Below are 18,742 nucleotides of genomic sequence, written 5' to 3'. Positions count from 1 at the left end.
GCAAGCCGGACATAGAGAACTACAACTCCCAGGAGGCTTAGCGGCCGGGGCCTGGGTGCCTGGCTGTGAAATTGGATGGGCTGTGTCATTTTGCAAGCCACTTTAAACTAGAGGCTTGCAAGGTTGGAAGTTCTGCACTGGGAGCCAGGGAGAAATGGAGCTGGAGCAGAGAGAGGGGTCCATGGCAGCCGTGGGCTTTGAGAAGTTCTCAGGTCACATCCTGGAAAGCGAGCTTGAGACCAAAGTGGAGTTCGTGTCTGGGGGTCTGGGCAGCTCCAGCCTCCATGAGCGAGATGAAGAGGAGGAGGCAGCCCGAGGCCAGCAACAGCGGTGCCAACGGGAACTCAATCACAGGAAGTACCAGGCACTGGGTCGGCACTGCAGGGGGATCAAGCAGGTGAACAAGCGGGTCCTGAACAGGCTCCATCAGGTACAGAGGATAACACGGAGACTCCAGCAGGAGCGGAGGTTCTTCAAGAAGGTGCTAGACTCCTAAGGCGATGACTACCGGGCCAGCCAGTTCACCATCACACTGGAGGACGAGGGCAGCCAGGGCACAGACGCCCCCACCCCAGGCAACGCTGAGAACGAGCATCCGGAGAAAGAGGGGCTGTCCCTGCCCAGGAGGACGCCAGCGCCCACAGAAGCCAGCAGCCCGGCCCCTGGTGAGGGGCCCAGCGGGTGGAAGAGGCAGCGAGCGCAGCGGGCGCCACAGGAAGGGCACCAGGCGGGAGTCCCGCTGACTCCGGAGCTGGCCTCCGTGCAGATAAAGGTGGAGGAAGACTTTGGCTTCAAAGCAGTTGAGGCTCTGGACTCAAGTTGGGTTTCTCGGGGGCCAGACAAGCTGCTGCCCTACCCCACCCTAGCCAGCTCTCCCTTTGACTGACCCCCCAATAAACGGACCCCATGCTCTCCTCGGCAAAAAAAAGCTTATAGAGGCATGCTTATAGGATCAAATAGTATAAATATAGATGTAACAGGACAATAAAAAGAGAACCTGGCTATGATGATTACCTGAACGCTGCCTCTGTGTCATTCCTTCTTCGCCGACTCTGTCCACACCTTTGGGAACCCCTGGACCTGCTGGGCAGGACCCCAACATTCCTCTTCTTATAAGGACTTCAGTGAAATGGGCTAAGGGTCCCACTGGAATTGCCTCAATTTAATGTAATCCCCTCTTTAAAGATCTTATCTCCATATACAGGTACATTCTGAGGTTCTGGGGATTAGGATTTTAACATACATTTTGTTGATTACCCAAATCAGCCCTTAACAACCAACATGTTCCAGAAAGTATATTCCTATAGGGTTATTTACCAAACATTCAGAAGTATTTTTAAAAGAGCTAAGCCCCTCGCCCACTGCGCGGGCCCCTCCTGGCGAAGAGCGAAGGCCTGGGATCCGGGCACTGGAGGAAAACTGGTGCCAGCAGCCAGGGGAAGGGGCCCCCAAGGGGCCCCAGATTGCGAGAGGGCACAGGCCGGGCTGAGGGACCCACCCGAGTGCACAAATTTTTGTGCACCGGGCCTCTAGTAATTAATAAAAAATGATACGAGAATAAACTTTGTTTCATATACTCACAACTGTGAACCTACTTTTGCTCTACCCTGTATTTTGGTGTTAAACATGATAAATATATTTCTAATGAAAAATAGTCCATGTTTATAATAGGTTCACTTCAATGAAATTCTCAGACGTGTGAGAATGCATATTGGCCACTTTTTGTGGAGATGTATTTGAGAAGCTTTATCTTTGTCTTTTAAATGTCACGCCTCGGAAGATTAGAATGGACAGTACCCTGGTGGGGTATAACCACCAAGTTACCTACCCCCTATGTCCCAATAAAAGAAAATTCACAAGAAAAAAAAAATGTCAAGCCTCTCACCTTCTTGGACAAACTGTTCATTGTTCCCTAGTTACACAGCGCCCTCTGGTGACAGGACCAGTTCTGCCCTCTCACAAACAGCCCTGGGGTTAGCCTTGTGATTTCTGTATCTTAAACATGTTAGATGTGATTTGCTTTTCAACTTTAAAGTAATTTTACTTAGCACAGCATGAAATGCCTGTATTTTAATTATTTGTGATAGAAAAAATACAATTTGTTGAAAAATCCATGAATAAAAAATAAATACTTTAAAGTAAAATTTCACTTTATGAATTACAAAATTTAAATATGTTTGAAAATAGTAAAAATCTATTACAAACTCATTAGATGGGAAGATGTATCCAAATACATTAGTTAACTTTTAAATAAAAATAATAATAAGGAAGTGATAATAAAAAAACAGGTGAATTTTAAATTTTATTTAAATAATGGAAAAATAATCAAATGAAAACATCCTATATGATAAAACCCTAATATGCAAATCAACCGAATGGGGGAATGACCATTCACTATGACATGCACTGACCACCAGGGGGCAGACGTTCAACTCAGGAGCTGCTCCCTGTGTCCCTGCCTGTGTCCCTGACCTGGGACGTGGCAATGCCTGCCTGTGTCCCTCACCTGGGATGAACTGACCCAAGGAGGAAACCGAGAAGGGAGAGGCCAGGAGCTGTGGATTCCCAGCACGTTACTCACAGGGGGAGTGCCACACAGTCAGAAGCCAGGTTCACAGCTGGCGAGTACAGCAGTGGTGGTGGGAGCCTCTCCTGCCTCCGCTGCAGATGGTAATAAAGAGCGAGGGGTCCTGGAGTGCCAGAACCCTGGACTGTGAGAGGGATGTCTGCCTGCCGGCTTAGGTCCAATCCCAAAGTATCGGGCCTAAGCTGGCAGGCAGACATCCCCCAAGGGGTCCCAGACTGCAAAAGGGTGCACCGAGCCTTTAGTTTATATAAAATAGCTTATGAGAGCTTTCCAAATTACATTTAGAAATATTTTATATATTTTTTGAAAACTATAAATATAAAAGCATTATAATTGAAAAAGAATGTCTTATTCACCAAGAAAAATATATCATGGAGGATAATATGAGACTCAGTAAAGATACCAACAAAGATGGCACATGTTGCCGAAACCGGTTTGGCTCAGTGGATAGAGCGTCGGCCTGCGGACTGAAAGGTCCCAGGTTCGATTCCGGTCAAGGGCATGTACCTGGGTTGCAGGCACATCCCCAGTAGGAGATGTGCAGGAGGCAGCTGGTCGGTGTTTCTCTCTCATCGATGTTTCTAACTCTCTATCTCTCTCCCTTCCTCTCTGTGAAAAAATCAATAAAATATATTTAAAAAAAAAAAAAAAGATGGCACATGTTTTAACATTCCTGGGATGCTTTTGAAAAGAAAATGTTCAAAGGACAATTACTGAGATTTTATACCAAAAAAAAAAAAAAAAAATGTGATGAAGACAAAATAAAATGGGTCAAGTCTATTTGCCTAAGAGCCATGGGTATAATGCTTGCCTATCTTTGCTCTCACTGGCAGAGTTAACCAGAGTACTTGAATCAAATGTTTAATACAAATTGCCTCCTATGTCTTGCCTCTTACCATCTTTAATTTTTAAAAAAATAGGGTTCAAGAGTTAATACCTCATAAATGTACTGAAATGTATTAATTATTCAGCAAAGAGATGATGTATCATAGACTTTTGGAAACTTAGACTGCTCTTATTAACTCCCAGGGAACAGTATAACAAACAGTTATAAACCATACCTAAGCTAATTTCTCCTTCCTTTAGATACTCAATTATTGACCACAGGTGTAATAATCTCAGAGCCCTTTATAAGCCAAAAATAAATAAAATAAAATAACCCAACAATTGAATTTGGGTTCAGTTGTTAATAACAAAGACAATCTAAAGGCTGTGAGTTATAGCAGTAATTTGGGATAAATCCAAGCACAGATCACTTTATTTCTCTTTTTAAATCTTTGAAATAACCAGAGGAATAAATGAGGCCCCCACAATTTGCACATTCACAGATACTGGGTGGATATACATTGCAAAAGTCACAGAAATCAAAAAGTGTATGAATTGGGGGAAATGTCCCCAAAAGCAGTAAAATAGGAGCAGGAAACTACAATACAGTGGGCTAATGGTGGAGTGGTAAATACTGCACACTGGGGACAATCCAGAAGTGCTAAGGGAACCTGAAGAATGGACTTAGAAAACAAAGCAAACACACACCTCTGCCAGAAGAAGCTGCCCTGTCCTGGGTGGGCGATACTGTGGTCATGTCTAAGTATAAAAAGGCTAGATAGTGCATGGGTGCTAGCAGTGATGGAGAGGAAAGAGGATAAAAATTAAAAAAAAAAACAATCTTAATAACTGTCATAGCTCAAAGAATTGTCCATTCCACTGTAGAAATAGCAGAGGCAGCCCTTTAAGACAGAAGCTGGGAAGCTATCCTAAGCTGTACTCTAGCTGTCCTCTCTCTCTATGGCCTTCTACTAAGAGCTATTTTCAAACATAATTATGCAATAGAAGTATTGTTCTCAATGACTTTATAACATGAAAGTTTGATTCTACCGCCTTAGTGGAAAATGGTGTAAGTATAAAAGGAAATATGCTATTTCAAGATTTCCTTCCAAGTTTTTCTTTTAATAATATAGATATGTTATTTTTGAACCATTTTCTTTATATTGTCTGATATATCAAATAAGTAATTATTTTGAATGACATTAAAACTCAAGATTTTCCAATATAGGGTTAGGGTTAGGGTTAGGGTTAGGGACCAATGCTGCCACCTTCCAAGGAGCCTGACCAGACCCTCCCCCTCATGGGAGATCTATTGCCCCTCCTTCCCAACTCAAGGCAGTCCCTCCTGCTGAGCTTGGGCTCTGTAGGAGGTCTGGGCACAATTAGAAAGTGACAAGGTTGTGTGGCTCTAAGACTGGAGCCATTTTCTCTTACATGCCTGACTGGAGCAGAGCCCTCCCTTTACACGGCCAAATCTTGGTCTGTTTGAACCTGATAAACTCTGCTGAGACTGCACAGTTACAAAGGTTTGCAAATACTTGGCAGATGACAGATAAACTTAGTATATCCTGGGACTTTTATTAAGTGGCCATAGGCCCAACACTGGCACTGAGTTTAAATCTGTTTAAATATGGTGAACAGCACTCGTTCCAATCTGGTGACTCACTGATAACCTACCTTATGCAACTCCAGTACCAGTAAAGGCTCTTCCAGTGACTGAGCCTAACAGGCAGACAACAGGCAAAGGCAGGCAGAAGCTAATCTCAGGGTTTCTTCCACCTTTGGCTGACCTGCTTCTGGGCTCAGTGCTGGTGGAAGCTGGGGTTGGTATGCATCCTGGTCCTTTCTGTGCACACCCAGGCCCAGCTGTGGATTGCTTTGTAACTCTAAATAGGTTGCCCAGACCTAGTCTCAGGCAGTGTCTGTTATTTACCTGAACCAGAGTCCCTCCCAAGACTGCCCAGAACCAATATACCCAATTTCCAGATTTAGACAACATCAGAGCAGGGTCCAGGTAATTTTCCCAAGTAGCATATATGTAAAAGGAGATCTCAGCAGGCACCAGATCCTGCTGAGGCAAATGTTGCTTCCTGTGGACAGAACCTGAACAGCAGCTTGTACACTGTGGTGGGGGTCGATCCTTCATAGTCAGCCAGTCTGAGGGATAACCCACACATGAATGGGCCAATAGTGATCAAGACTCAATTATAACAGGAGGGCTCACATAACCTACAAAAGGGATATTCGTGGAGCACTCAGCTCAGGTGATCAAGGAGATTGCACCATTAGGTCCCGTAGAACACCTACTACATAAGGCCACCCTACCAAGGCAGGGAGACACAACAGTTCTAGCTAATACATAGAAACAAACACCAGGAGGCAGCCAAAACGAAAAGACAAAAAAAAAAAAAAAAGCCACAAATAAAAGAACAGAAGAAATCTCCAGAAAATGAGCTAAATGAAATGGAGGTGAGAATTTTTCCAGATATGGAGTTCAAAAAAGTGGTTATAAGTATGCTCAGGGAATTTGGTGAGAAATTTAACTGCATGATAAAGGATATAGAAACCATAAAAAAGAACCAGTCAAACATGAAGACTGCAATAGCTGAAATGAAAGATACACAGCAAGGAATAAATAGTAAGTTAGATGAAGCAGAGGATCAAATCAGCAATTAGGAAGACAAGGTAGCAGAAAACACCCAATAAGAGCAGAAAAAAAAAAGAAGTATTAAAAAATGAGAAAGTTTAAGAGATAGTTGGGACAATATGAAGCTCAACAAATTATGTGCATAAGGGTACCAGAAAAAGAAGAGAGTAAGGGATCAAAAACTTATTTGAAGCCCTAACCGGTTTGGCTCAGTGGATAGAGCATTGGCCTGCAGACTCAAGGGTCCCAGGTTTGATTCCGGTCAAGGGCATGTACCTTGGTTGCGGGCACATCCCCACTGGGGAGTGTGCAGGAGGCAGCTGATCGATGTTTCTCTCTCATCGATGTTTCTATCTCTATCCCTCTCCCTTCCTCTCTGTAAAAAATCAATAAAATATATTAAAAAAAACTTATTTGAAGAAATAATTACTGAAAAATTCCTGAGCTTGGGGAAAGGAAAATACACACAAATCCAGAAAGCAAAGAGAATAACAAACAAATAAATCCAAAGAGGCCCATACAAAGGCACATCACAATTAAAATGACAAAGGTGAAAGACAAAAAAAAATTCTGTAAGCAGCAGGAGGAAGACAATTACCTACAAGATAGCTCCAGTCAAACAGTCAGCTAATTTCTCAACAGGAACATTTCAGGCCATAAGAGATTGACATGAAATATTTAAAGTTATGGACACCTATAATTTTATAATATTTAAACACCTATAATTAAAACTACTATGGGCTATCATTTAAAATTAAAGGAGAAATAAAGACCTTTCCAGATAAGAAAAAGCTGAGGGAGTCCATTTCCACCAAACAAATATTACAATAAATGTTAAAGGGTCTTCTAAAAAAAAAAAGAAGAAGAGGAAGAGGAGGAAGAGGAAGAGGAAGAAGAAGAAGAAGAAGAAAAAGAAGAAGAAGAAGAAGAAGAAGAAGAAGAAGAAGAAGAAGAAGAAACAGAGAAACGTATTTATAAATGATAAAATAAAATAAATACATATCAATAATTACTTTAAATGTAAATGGCTGAAATGCTTCCCAATAAAAAGACATAGAGTTGCTAAATGGATAGGAAAACAAGACCCATAATATGCTGTCTACAAGAGACCCACCTCAGAATTAAAGATACACACAGACTAAAAATAAAGGGGTGCACAAAGATATTCATGAAATAGAAATGAAAGAATAGCTGAGGTGGATATATCAGACAAAATAGATTTTAAAACAGAGGCTATAATAAGAGACAAAGGACACTACATAGTGATAAAGAGAGCAATTCAACAAGAGGATATAACCCTTATATCCATTTATACATCCAAAATAAGAGCACCTAAATATATAAAGCAAATCTTGATAGACATAAAGGAAGACACTGACAATAATACAGTCATAGTAGGAATTTTAACACTCCATTGACATCAATGGGTAGATCTTCCATACAGAAAATCAACAAGAAAAGAGCAGCATTAAATAACACAATAGAGAAGATGGAGCTAATTGATATTTTCAGAGCATTTCACCCCAAAGCTGCAGAATATATGTTCTGTTCAAGTGCACATAAAACATTTTCTAGGATAGACAACATGTTAGGCCAAAAAACAAGTCTCAGTAAATTTCAGAAGATTGAAATCATCTGACCATAATGGTATGAAACTAGAAATTAATCACAGGAAAAAAAACACACTGAAAAACACAAAAAGACTAAATAACATATTCCTAAACAAAGAATGAGTTAAGAATGAGATAAAAGAAGAAATCAACAGAATTCTTGAAACAAACAAAAATTTGAATACAACATTCTAAAATCTATGGATCACAGCACAAGTAGTTTTAAGAGGGAAATTCACAGCATTTCAGGCCTACCTCAAGAAACTAATAAAATCTCTAAAAAATTTTAACTTATAGGAACTAGAAAAATTTCAAACAAAGCCCAATATGAGTAGCAGAAAGAAAATAAAGATCACAGCAGAAATAAATAAAATAGAGTCTAGCCCTAACTGGTTTGGCTCAGTGGATAGAGCGTCAGCCTGCGGACTGAAAGGTCCCAGGTTTGATTCCCATCAAGGACATGTACCTTGGTTGCGGGCACATCCCCAGTAGTGGGTGTGCAGGAGACAGCTGATCGATGTTTCTCTCTCATCAGTGTTTCTAACTCTCTATCCCTCTCCCTTCCTCTCTGTAAAAAATCAATAAAGTATATTTAAAATATAATAAAATAAAATAAGAGTCTAAAAAATTAATGAAACCAAGATCTGGTTCTTCAAAATTAAACAAGGTTGCTAAAACTTTAACCATACTCATCAAGAAAAGAATAGAGATGACCCAAAATAATAATACCAGTAATGAATGAAGATAACTAAAAACTGATGCAACAAAAATACAAAGAATTATAAGAAAATATTATGAACAAATGTATGCCAATAAGTTTCACAGTGTGAACAAAGTATGTAAATTCTTACAAACATACAATCTTCCAAAATTGAATCAGGAATAATCGTAAAATATGAATAGACAGTTTAAAACAGCTGAAATTTAAGCAGTAACAACAATTAAAAAAAACCTCCAGCAAACAAAAGTCATACACCAAATGGCTTCATAGGTGAATTTTATAAAACATTCTACATTTATCCTTCTCAAACTATTCCAAAATTTTAAGAGGAGATAAAACTCTCAAGCTCACTTCATGAGGACAGCATTATCCTAATTTCAAAACAGATATAGGTACTATAAAGAAAGAAAATTATAGGCCAATATCCCTAATGAACATAGATACAAAAATCCTCAACAAAATATTAGCAAACTGAATCCAGGGATCCATTCAAAAGATCAAATACTATTTTCAAGTGAGTTTTATTCTGTGGATGCAAGGTTGGTACAATATCCACAAATCAATAAATGTGATATACCACATGAACAAAATAAAGAATAAAAGTCACATGATCCTTATATAGATTCAGAAAAAAGAGATTGATAAAATTCAGCACCGTTTAGGATAAAAACTCGGCAAAGTAAAAATACCTCAATGTAATAAAGGCCATACATGAAAAACAGTCTACATCATACTGAAAGGGCAAAAACTGAAAGCATTTCCCTTAATATCAGGAAAAAGACAGGAATGTCTGCTTTCATCACTCTTATTCAACCCAGTACTTAAAGTCTTAGCCACAGCAATCAGACAAGAAGAAATAAAAGGCATCCAAATTGGAAAGAAAGAAGTAAAACTGTCATTTATAGATGACAAGACACTGTATACAGAAAACTCTGAAGATTCTACAGAAAGAAAAAAAACCTATTAGGACTGATAAATCAATTCAGTAAAGTAGCAGGACACAGAATAAATATCCAGAAATCAGTTGCATTTTAGTAAATCAATAATGAACTATTTAAAAGAGAATCTAAAAAAACAATCCCGTTTATAATAGCATTAAAAATAAAATAACTAAGAATAATTTAGACAAGGATATAAAAGACCTGTACTCAGAAAACTATAAGATACTGAAGAAAGAAATTGAGGAAGATACAAACGAATGGGAGTATATACCATGTTCTAAAATAGGAAGAATTAGCATCATTATAATGTCTATAATGCCCAAAGAAATCTATAGATTCAGCTAAATTCTCATCAAGTTATCAATGATGTATTTCAAAGAATTACAGCAAATATTCCAAAAATGTATATGGAACCACAGTGACTGTGAATAGCCACAGTCTTGAGAAAGAAGAACAAAGTTGGAGGTATAGCAATACCTGATATAAAACTATACTACAAGACCATAGTAACCAAAACATCATGGTACTGGCATAAAAACAGACGTATAGATCAATGGATCAGAACAGAGAACAGGCCTTGAGGTAGGCCTGAAATGCTATGAAATTCCCTCTTAGGACTACTTGTGCTGTGTTCCATAGATTTTAGAATGTTGTATTCACATTTTTGTTTGTTTCAAGTAATAAATAAACCCGTACCTTTATGATTAATAAATAAACTCGCACCTTTATGATCAATTAATATTTGACAAAGGTGGCAAGAACATACAATGGTGTAAAGACAGCCTATTCAATAAATGATGTTGGGAAAACTGGAGAGATATGTGCAAAACTAGACCACCCCCTCACACTGTACACAAGAATCAACTAAATATGGATTAAAGACTTAAATGTAAGATTTGAAACCATAAAAATCCTAGAACTAAACATAAGCAGTAAAATCTTGGTCAGTTCTTGTAGCAATATTTTTTCTGATATATCTCCTTGGGCAAACAAAACAAAAAGGACTACATCAAACTAAAAAGTTTTGCACAGCAAAGAAAATTATCAACAAAATAAAAAGACAACCCACTGAATGAGAGTACATATTCATCAATGATGCATTTGATAAGGGGTTAATATCCAGATTTTATAAAAAACTCATCATCAAAAAAATACACAAAACAATCTAACTGAGAGGGGGCAAAAGACCTGAATAGATACTTTTCCAAAGAGGATGTGCATATGAAAAGATGCTCAATGCCACTAATAGTCAGAGAAATGCAAAGTAAAACTACAATGAGATACCAAACACTTGTCAGAATGACTAACACCAATAAATCAACAGACAAGTGTTAGTGAGGATATGGAGCAAAGGGAACCCACATATGTGTTCTGTTGGTGGGAATGAAGATTGGTGTAGCCACAGTGCAAAACAGTATGCCAGCAGTAGATTAGTGGATAACGAAGCCTTGGTACATTTACACAATGGAATACTACTTGGCCATAAAAAAGAAGAAAATCTTACCTTTTTTGGAGAGTGTGGATGGACTGGAGAGTTTTATGCTAAGTAAAATTAAGCCAGTCAGAGAAAGACAAATACCATATGATTTAACTTATAAATGTGAAATCTAATGGACAAAATAAATAAACAAAATAGAAACACACTCATAGATACAGAGAGCAGACTGACAGGAGTCAGAAAGGAGGAGGAGTGGGGGGACTGGGAGAAAAATGGAAGAGATTAAGCAAAAACAAACAAACAAAAACAAAAAAAACACCTCATAGACACAATATGGTGATTATCAGAGGGAAAGATAGAAGTGTGTAAAGTGGGGATAAATGGTGATGGAAAGAGACTTGACTTTGGTTGTTGAAAACTCAATGCAATATACAGATGATGTATTATAGAACTGATGACTTCAAAGCTATATAATTTTGTTAACCAATGTCACCCTAATAAATTCAATAAAAATTTTAAAAAGACAGAAACATAACCACTGACACGATATTTAATAATATTTAAGAAATCATTGTTCATAGATTTTTAGATATATTGTGAGGTTTGATAGTTGTCATAAGAGTCTTTGTCTTTTAGAATATATTTATGGATTAAATGAAATTATATATTTGGAATTTGCTTTCAAAGAATATAAAGAGGGGAGTGGTTAAAACTGTAGAAGAAACAAATTTGGATGTGTGTTGATAATTGTGGAGGCTTGGTGCAGAGCAGTGTGGAGTTCTTTCTTCTATTCTATTTTCTATATGTTTAAAATATTTCAAAACAGAAATTAAGAGACAATAACAGCTGAGTTAAGAGGACACAACAAGCACCATTACAGGGCTTATCAGCTTTGCATTATACTATTTAAATTGTAAAAAAATTGAGAATAAAAAATTAGTCAATTGAAACATTAACCCAATGACATTTTTATGAGTCCAAAATGTTAAAAAGATAATAGAAGCCAGAAATTGCCATTTGAGATAGCAATAAAACAGTCCAGCTCTTTGAATACCAGTAACTAAAAGGAGAAGAAAGGGCAAGTATCCTAATTTTGAATTAAGAACTATAACCAAATAAACCATGATGAGGGAAAACTCTACTTTACAGAAGAATGACAGCTAATAAATAAGAACAAAAAAATTATCATTCCACAATCCCCTTTAGTAAATATATTAACTCAAAAAAGGACTGAATAAATGTCAGATCCATTAAGCATACGGTAGATGATTAAACTCGAAATTCATATGGTGATACAAAAGTTATACCACATTTTAGCTTCTAGTTGCAATGATGAGAATGTATGGGGACAATTGAGGGCTCAGTCTGTCGTCACTCTGATCAAATAGTATCATTGGTATAAATGGTGGAACAAACCAGGTAATATATGTTTCTTGATGAGATGAGATATAAAGTAAATAACATCACTTAAAATGTATTTTAGAAAACTTACTTAACTTAAATTCTCTAGCCTGTAGATATAGCTTTCAGATTTCAGGATCCACAAAAGCTGTTTACCTTACATGGAAGTTGTTTAACTTACATGACACCATGAGGAAACTGCACACAAATGCAGAAGGATGGACCTTCTGTAGGACACTAGGCCAGGTCTTGTCAAAAAATGAGCGTCATTAAAAGTGACCTGCTAAGGAAAAAGGAGCTGAGAGAACACAAATACCAAATGGAATATGTTTCTGGAATAGATTATCTTTGGAAGAAACCAGCTGTAAAGGACATTTTAGGGACATTTAAGGAAATTTGATTGCAGAACTGAGTGTAATATAAGGAAAAATATATTGCCATGGAATAATGGAGACCACTAACTGAAGAAAGCATGTTATAAATCAGCACATAGAGTATAATTTCATTTTGTAAAAAGAAAAAAAATACATAGTCATATATAAACATAAAAAGTTTGGGAGGATATACCAAGAAGAAAAATGATAGTTTCTTAGGGATGAAAATATGGTGTGTGTTGTGCTTTTATTTTTTTTGTATTTTCATAATCTGTGCCCTCAAAGATTATTCAAAGAAGAATTTATTTTTGTAATAAAAGAATTTGATTAAAGAAAAACTATTAGCATTCCTGTATGAGACACTGGACTATTAAGAGACTTTTTCTCTGATGCAAGGTGGTGACTAATTATGGGCTAAGTCGATGATATGCAGACCTGCATGAAGATGATTTTGAGAAGATTGAAACCCGGCATTTGGACATGTGTGAAATCACAGTTCAAAAATAGCAAAAATTGAAAACAAACAAAAATATATATACAGCTGGCTCCAACTATAGTTTTCTTTATGGACCTTTAAAGCACTAAGGGTCCCTGGGACATTGTTGTGACAATTATTCCATCAGATGCCGGAGGTTTGTTTGTATGCTTTTATCATGTCTTTGAAGACTGAGCTTTAAGGAGGGTAAATCCTGACACCCTCTGAATGGTGACAGGTCATAAAATATTCAGGATCTAGACATCTTACCAGCACCTCTCAATCTCATTAACACTTCATGTTGGTTTTTATGGTTCTGTGCATCTGGACGGCTTTAAGCTAACAGGAAGGAAATATCTGTACGTCCTGATTGCCAAAGCAATAGAACAGAAATGCTTCCCTTGGTGTTTCCTCTCTGGGCTCTTTCTGAAATATTATATTCCTTTATTTATATTAATTAGTTTTTTAAAAGTTTCTTAACTGTGCATCTGGAATAAGCAAGCTGATAGTAACACATAGTTCATCTGTTCCTCTAAATAAAACACCACAAAAATTTAACTTAAAGAGGAAGTGGCAGTAGGAGCTGCATCTATCGGGGCCACAAGTGTGCTGAGTTGCTCTGATGGAACTCAGAGAAGAAGAAAATCACAGGGAAAGGTATAAAGCCATCACAAGAAGAGAACAGATTTCACAAAAACAATGATTCAAAGACGTTCCCAAGAAATGTTGTTAAAGGGAGGTGGACCTAAAAATCACATCTAAGAACTTTGAGAAAAGTGCCCTACTACCAGGGAAAACAGGTGTGATGCAGTTCAAGAATAAGCAGCAAGGGGATAAAATATCAAAGAAAAAATTCCAGCAGGCAAATAAAGTCAACAAGAAGAGAAAATCCCAGCCAGACTTTAAAAGTGATGGATTATCACCCATGAAACAGAAATGGGATGATTTCAAAAAGAACTGAAGCAAAGCAGACAACTCAGTGATAAAACCAGAACTATGTCACTGTTGCTCAGGCAAAGAAGATTTGGGGGATCTTAAGAAGAAAAGACTGTGACAAAGAAAAAGACTGAAGTTGATGAGCTATTTGCGGAAGTTGATTCAAGGAAAAATGAAACATTGCATTTGCTCGTGGGATCCAGTGTCATATTAATTATGGCAATGAAGAACAGAGGAAATAGGCTTTTGAAGAACTGAGATGGAAACACACACAGTAAGAAAGATACAGAGGCCCATCACAGAGAGCTCTCAGAACCCACCTCTCCAGCTTTGTTACCCTACCTGCAAGGACATGTCCAAGAAGTGGTGTTGGTAAGTCTGCATGTGTGTTGGTGATGGACTTTCTGGGAACTGCCATTGGAGAAGGTCCACCTGCCCTGAATGACATCACCAGCTTGACAGCAGGAGAATTGCATCCGGGTAGCAAGGAGGGAGAACTTCACCTTGCAGAACCTCCTACAGGACATCTTCTCCTGCAGTGGTTAATAGAGCAAAATAAAAAGGTGAAAGAACACAGAAGACAAGATTGTTTTGGGAAAACACTCATAGAGCATCTGGGTATGAAGGGCCTGAAGTCTGGGACTTTATTCTTTCTAGCCTTCTCCAGAGTCTTACCAGGAAGTTGAAAATAAAGTCAAAGCTGGATTGAACTAATCCCACGTTGGGAAAAAAAAAAACACACAAAAATACCAGCAAAGGAATAGTAATGCTACTTGAAAAAACTGTCTGCATAGATGGAAATGATTAACAAGATGGAATAACTCTTTCTCTTCTTATCTGTTTTCCCAGAATAGAAAAGAAGGGGGTGAGGGTCCCCCTTACCATTTGTGCACTCTGTGTATGTGTTTCTTCGTTGTATAGAAATTTATGCATAAAATGCTTTCTAAAGAAAAAGTTTACTTTTGTAAAATTAGTCTGCACATCTATTTGCCTATAGGAAGAAAGTAAGTCATTTCTGAAGCCTGACTTTCCAAACTAATACATTAACCTCCCATAAATAATAAATATATCTTAATGGCCCCATAGAACCTTTATCTTTGAAAATGGAGCCATTTGTCAGTTTTCTACTGTTCCAGAAACTTACAGTCTAAACTTCTCTTTTTGGAGAAAAATGCTCTCAAGAGGATTTTTATGGTTTAGTTATGATGCCTGAAAATCAGCAGATAGCGTCTTCCCCAGTAAAGTTCTTGCTCCCAAGTTTGATACCTTGACAATAATGGCAAAAGGTTTTATTTTTATTTAGATATGTTTTTAGTATAAAAAATCTTAATGATTTTAGGGATACTGAAATTATATATATATATATATATATATATATGAATATGTCATGTATATATTCATATATATATATATTTAAAAATAGCTATAGCTTTATAATTTAAATTTAAATATATCTTATTTATGTATGCCCTATTGCCTTATTCCAGGATATTATATGAGACACAGCCAAATATTTATGTACAATAATATTTGTCACAGCATTGTGGTTGTAAATTTTAAACCAAAATATTCATTTAGCATTTTATAATATTAAAAATATGAAAGAAATCAAATATTCAATGATCAAGGAATAGTGAAATACATCTTGGTACCTCTGTGGAAAGACAGTACAGCCATTGGGGGAAATGAGTAGATATTTATCAATGTATCTCAACAAGCAGTGATTTTTGCATCCTCCCTCCCACCCCAGAGGACCTTGATAATGTCTTGGAGACATTATTGGTTGTGGAAGTTTGGGAATGAAGGCCCTGCTACTGGCATCCAGGGGCTGAAGCCCAGGGTTGCTGGGAGACATCTGGCAATGCCCTGGATAGTCCCCAACAACAAAGAATTATTGGACCCAAAATACCAATAGTGAGGATTGGAAAAACTTGATCAATAGTTATATTGACAGAGAAAATGTGCACCTTCTGTATTTAAATAAAAGCAAAGAGAAGTCAATATCCTATGTAATAAAAACCTAATATGCAAATCGACCAAACAGTGGAATGACCAGTCGGCAGGGGGCAGGGCCAGTGAGCAGGAGGCACCAGGCCAGCCAAGGCGGATGCCAGTGGGCAGAGGGAAGGGATGGCGATTAGGGGACGGCGGTGATCAGTGGTGGTGGAGGGGCGATTGGGGGCAGGGCAGGCTGCTCACCAGCCAGTGCCGTCCCCCGATTGGCCTGCGGGTCGTCTCCAGCATAGGGAGGCCAGACTGCGGCTTAGGCCTGCTCCCCGAGCATGCCTAAGCCATCAGTCTGACATCCCCCAAGGGCTCCTGGTCTGTGAGAGGGTGAAGACTGGGCTGAGAGACCCCCCGAGTGCACAAACTTTCATGCACCAGGCCTCTAGTATTGTATAAGTTCTCACATTAGAAATTCTATGATCACAACAAACCTAACATTTTTGTGAAGACAGAATGGAGACATTCTAGGCACTCCACCATGTGTCTTGTATGTATTATTTTATTAGACCCTCATAAAGTTGTGAGGTTTGTGATGCTTAAAATACTGGACTCTGTGCACCAAGGGCAAGGAGAAATGGATGAAGGAGGCAGAGCACACAGGGTGCTAGGTGGCAGATTTCATAAGCAAGAGAACTTAATATAAGGCTTGTCTCGGTGGACCTAAAATGAGATCTCCACACCCACTTGTCAGAGTGTTAAGAGTTTATATAGAGGCCTTAATGGGGCTCAGTCCCTCACACCACCCAGATGGTTTCATTAACACATTGCTCTCTCAGAGCTGCGTCCTTGAAATGGCTGCCAGTGTGGGAATAGCAGGCAGCAGGTGCACTCCAAGGACCCAGGAGGGGTGAGGAGCCTCCAATTCCGGTTGCCCGAGTCCAGCTGGTGGGTCCACCAGAGGTCACACCTTCCCGATTACCTTCTCCAACAGTGTGTTTACTAATTAATTTCATAGAAGGAAACTGTTTCAAAACTGGTGTAGGAACACCAACTGACAAACTGCACTTAGATGTAGGCAGAGTACAGAATTTATGCAAATGGTAAAAGAGTGTGATTTCTGAAGGAAGAATTAGAGGAAATATTCATTTTTTAGGTGTATTAATTTCTATTAGTTTATCAATGAATATATTTTTAACACTATGTGGTATCTAACCTAAAAAGGTAATTATTTTCTTACTCTGCACTCCTACCATCTCTATGCCCCCCTTAGAAACAACCATTTTTAACTTGTTTAGTTATTTCTGTTGTATTTACTTCTATATTCTTAAATAATGTCATAGTTTTATTTATGGTCTTTCTGCTATAGAATATGAGGATTGAATTCCATTTCCTTATCCACAAATAGTAAAAAGCCATCTCTTGGCTTTCCATTATAGCTATATTGCAGTTTTAATTAAGTCAATATTATTGTCTTCTCATACAACTAAATTAATATTGCAGATGAAATTTACTTTCTATTAACTTTGTGTTTTGTCTCAAGTTAATAATTAATTAATTACATTGTTGGCTTTACTTCTTTATTGTCACTAATTTATCTCCAGTCTCTCAACTAAAACATTTATCCTAATATCACTAAGTATATCTGGTAAATTATCTGCACATTTTTCCCAAATATCCAAAATCTATCTATATAAAACCCTAATATGCAAATCAACCAAACGGTGGAATGACTGGTCACTATGATGTGCACTGACCACCAGGAGGCAGATGCTCAATGGAGGAGCTGCCCCCAGCCTGCAGGCTCCGACCAGCAACAGCGGTCGGGGGCGGGGCCGGCTAGCGGGCAGCACCAGGCCAAGGCGGGTGCAAGCAGGGGACCCAGTCACCCAGCCGGTCACCTCACAGATCGGCTATGATCACTAGCCAGGCCTAGGGACCCTACCCATGACGCTACCCTTATATAAGAAGATAGGAGCAGGGGTTAGTTTTATAGCCACAGAAGGCCAGTTTGCCTCTCTCGCACTTGAACTTCCAGCCCTTGGAAGGTAGTCAGGGTTTGGTGTGGCTGTGAGGGTATCCTGGGGCCTTGCTGAAATGCCTTTACACCTCTCGGCCCTTGCGAGGACCAGAAATAGGATAGTGGGTGCACGGCCGATGGTTGGAGGTGAGGATCTTGCCATCGGCCTTGTGGATGAGGCTCCGGGTGCAACTGCTCACACGAAGTGCACATACTGTACCTTCAGGTTGGGCACCTCCTGGACATGCACCTCACAGGTTATAGTCCCACAACCACAGTGGTTTTGCCCTCCCAGCCAGGAGGCTTCATCTTCCAGATCATCCAGGAAAGCGACAGAGGTGACTGGTTGGTGCCACTCACGAACAGCCTCTCAGCCCCAGTTGGTGGAGCTGGTTTGTCTGGCTGGAAACCCGTACAACTTGACCCTTGAAGGGCCTTGGGTAGATGTCCTAGCTCTTAGGCTCCTTGGCAGAAACTTTCAGTCATTGTTGTGGCAGAGCTCAGCTCCCATGATGGCACCTCCTGCTCAACCAGGTCGGGAAAGAGGCTTTTTTTGTTTTCCTTGAAATCTTTTCTCCTTAGGTTCTTTCTTCTCTTCTCCTCCTCCAATGGGTACCGATTGTTCCGTAGGCCAGATGCAGAGCATTCAACTCAGCATGTGGAAATGTGGAAATTAAACTGGAACCCGTGGTTTTTCCTCTGGGCAGGATGCAAAGGTGATTTCCCAGGTTCCTGTCCAGGTGGATTCGAAGAATGAAGCCAGGGACAAAAGGTTGTATAGGAAAAGGTGGAAAATTATTGAGAAACCAGCACAGACTCCCAT

The 18,742-nt window shown here is 39.0% G+C and overlaps 3 pseudogenes; 2 read left to right on the top strand and 1 right to left on the bottom strand.

Moving 5' to 3' along the window:
- Positions 1-154: 154 nt before the first annotated feature.
- Positions 155-886, top strand: LOC139015734 (TCF3 fusion partner pseudogene; annotated as a pseudogene).
- Positions 887-5,899: 5,013 nt separating this feature from the next.
- On the top strand, positions 5,900-14,763 carry LOC139015820 (pumilio homolog 3 pseudogene; annotated as a pseudogene).
- A 3,095-nt stretch (positions 14,764-17,858) lies between these two features.
- Positions 17,859-18,430, bottom strand: LOC139015819 (large ribosomal subunit protein eL18 pseudogene; annotated as a pseudogene).
- Between the last annotated feature and the right edge of the window lie 312 nt (positions 18,431-18,742).

Source organism: Myotis yumanensis, unplaced genomic scaffold (assembly GCF_028538775.1).
Source record: "Myotis yumanensis isolate MYYU_CA2020_CCGP unplaced genomic scaffold, mMyoYum1.0.hap1 SCAF_8, whole genome shotgun sequence".
NCBI classification, from domain to species: domain Eukaryota; kingdom Metazoa; phylum Chordata; class Mammalia; order Chiroptera; family Vespertilionidae; genus Myotis; species Myotis yumanensis.
The sequence above is the reverse complement of the archived record's forward strand: the minus strand, read 5'-3'. Positions and strand labels throughout refer to the sequence as shown.